Raw genomic sequence first — 3,116 nt, 5'->3', positions numbered from 1 at the left:
AAGAGAAGGCTGGCAATCATTTCTATATACCTTGTATTAATAACAAACCTTCTCATAGAGAAGAATAGACTTTTAAATATTTTCAATCCTGATATATATACAATAATAAAAATTCACATTTTCATGCTTTAGTGAGACACTTTAAAATCCTACCCCAGGCAGCTCTCAGAGTAGCTGTGTCCAGTCCCTAGCAGCTGCCTCACATTCAGCTCTAGTACCAGCAGCTTAAACTCTTATTAGCTGGGCAACCACAGGAAAAGAAAACACAGTTATACCAGATTTGGAAAGGGAAAGAAAATACAAGAAAAGCAAGTGATGGGTCTTTCTATATCCAGAGGCCCAGTAGCAATCCTGCGTCCCACAACAAGACAAGGCAGTTCATGTTTCCTGTTCCATCAGACCTGCATTGTACCATTTCTGATGGCAGGGCCCAAGTGCAATGTCTGTTCCACACAGTCCTCAGTAGTCTAAAAGAAATGCACCCATCACAGGGCAAGAGAAAAATAGCCCTTTGAAGCACAGCTGAATCCCTCTTCCCACAAATAGGCAGAACACCTATCTATTGCACGAGTTTTTCCAATGTACCAGGAAGTATCCCCAGGGTTGAAGCCTTTCATGGCTATCTATATGCACTTTTCTGATAGATTCAATGTCTCTGTAGGGAAGATGACTTGGAGAGGGCCATCCTTCGATGCAGAGCTGGCCCCACCACCAGACCCGATTTCATTCACCAGGAAGATGTTCTCAGAGTCCTGTCCTTGTGAAGAGTCTGAGGTCTCGGAGCTACGCAGTGTCCTTACCGACGTGGTGTCAGACTGAGCCGAGCTGGCGCTGGGGCCTGGGAGCAGCACACGGCTCCCGATGCTGCTTTCACTTAACTCTGGAGTATAGAGCAGCGTTTGAGAAGTGCTGCTGATCTCCCTCAGCTCACGAGAGATGAAGGAAGGTGACTGACTTGACATTGCAGAGGAGGTCCTGCGGCCATCCACACAGTTGAAGTTGCCCCCTGAGTGCTGCCTCCGAGCCCCTCCAATGCGGCAGAAGAGGCATTTAATCTTCTTGATGGCTTTGCTGAGCACAGTCTTGCGGAGGAGGATGTAGACCCACGGGTCCAAAATGGGGTTCACCGAGGCAATGCGGATAGCTTGCAGGTCAGGGTTTTGCCTGACATCCTTCACCGAAGCCTCCCGGTACAGTTGGTTCACAAAGACACGGACCTACCCAAGCAGAGGGGGGAAAAGAAAGACACAATTACATCACAAAAACAAAGTTTACATTTCGAAGCAGAGATCTAGATTTGATGCTGCAAGCTATGACAGAAGAAGGGGCTGGCAAAGCCAGGCATCTCAGATTGGCAGCCATGAGTTCATTTTTGGAAACAGATGAAAATTAGTCACCTCTGCTACAGGTAGGAAAGGACTGGCTCTTTCTCTCTCCTTCCCCTCATACTCAATCCTCGAACCTTCAAGTTTTGGCTGGTATTTTTAAAAATTCCTTTTTTCCAATAGGGCTCAGGAACAAAGACGTAGACCTGGATTCTCCTTCCCTGGTATACCTCAAGTCTTATGCTACCTGCAGTGAGGTAACTGACTGGGGAGACCTGAACAATCAGTTCTTCTAGCAGAGGTCTAGTAACTGTTTAGAAACCAACTGAAACACAGATGATAATCCAAGTACATTAGACTCTGGAAACTAAGTCCACAGTTGTTGTTTCCCAAGTCTAGAAATGCATTTTGCTGACACTGGAATTGTTTGTACACCCTCCACTGCTTGCTTGCTGCTGCATGGTTTGGAAAAGCAGAAATGTGAGAAAAAAGGGGGAAAGGTCCCCCACCTAGGAGATTTTTAGTAGGTCAAGATGATGAGATGATTTCAGCACTGGACTGGAGTGCTCTGTTCTCCTACATGAGCCAGCATTTTGGTTTTACTTAGAAAAATACTGATGGAGTGGTTAAGAATTTAAGATGGTGAAGCTTCTGTGGGAAGTGACTATTTAATTAGCAATTTTAGTCTATCATGCAGAAAATTTAAGACTAAATGATCCTGTCTTCTACACAGAAATATCTTCTTCAGTTTATTCTTCTACCTTCTTCTTCAGCTGGTCCCTCTCCTCATTTAGAAGCTACTTTGGTAAATGCTACTGTAAGGCACAGTCCAGTTCTTTGATATGGTTATCTTTCCAGTGTCACTAAGGAGAATGGCATCACATGTATTTGTTGTGCTGATCAGTCTCAAATATCTGTTCTCTATTTTAGCAAACTCAAGCAGCACCCAATTATAGGAAGGCCTAAGCAAGCCACTGAAAAGTGGATAATGGAAGATTCTATTTTTTTCAGATTTCTTAAGGTAAGTCAAAATAAATCCCTTAATTATATCTTTATCTGCTTCAGTAAAAATCTAGTAGCAAAATTATGAAGTTTTTAGAATCTCATCCTTGACTCTTGAAATGAACCATGTCTTGCCTAACTAGGAGTTTAGAGACAAGGAGGGAGACAAGCCAAATGAGCCAAACTGGGACAGCCTTCTTAAGTCATTTCTATTAGAAGTCCTATATGTGAAGTCATCCAAGTCTGGTGACATTTCTGGAGAAATTTTCCTACAGGAAGGCAATGTGGTGGTATTCAGCCTTGTCAGGATTCAGATACGGAGCGTGCTCCAAAGCTATCAATGAGTTATGTTTAGAATAACAGAGTCCCTCTGTGGAAGCCCTGAGCATACAGTGTCTCTCAAATGGTCTGTCAAATTGATGGTGGACTGTATTTTCTTTCTTAGTACTTTGCTCTAGATTTATGGGTAACCTAGTGAATTCAAAATACGGGAAAATCTTGAATTTATGCAGAAATAGAGTGATCTGTTTTATTCTCAATTACTTTTCTGATGATTTCTAACACTGCAGATGTTTTTCTGACAACTAATTTAATGAACTTAATTACCTGTCAAGCCAAACGTGCCATTCAGGTACTTCAAAGAGTATTTCTATGCATAATGAACATATCTTTATGATTTTTTATTTTGACTATTTTTTCCTTTATTTTCAATATTGTTCCTTTTAAACCTATTTTATAAATAATTTTCACCATTTATATGATAAATAAATAGTTCATAAATAAATAGCT

General features: G+C 41.7%; 1 pseudogene; it reads right to left on the bottom strand.

Moving 5' to 3' along the window:
- Nucleotides 1–623: 623 nt before the first annotated feature.
- On the bottom strand, nucleotides 624–1,217 carry LOC103806354 (annotated as a pseudogene).
- Between the last annotated feature and the right edge of the window lie 1,899 nt (nucleotides 1,218–3,116).

This window comes from Acanthisitta chloris, unplaced genomic scaffold, assembly GCF_000695815.1.
Source record: "Acanthisitta chloris isolate BGI_N310 unplaced genomic scaffold, ASM69581v1 scaffold30687, whole genome shotgun sequence".
Taxonomy (NCBI): Eukaryota; Metazoa; Chordata; class Aves; order Passeriformes; family Acanthisittidae; genus Acanthisitta; species Acanthisitta chloris.
The sequence above is the reverse complement of the archived record's forward strand: the minus strand, read 5'-3'. Positions and strand labels throughout refer to the sequence as shown.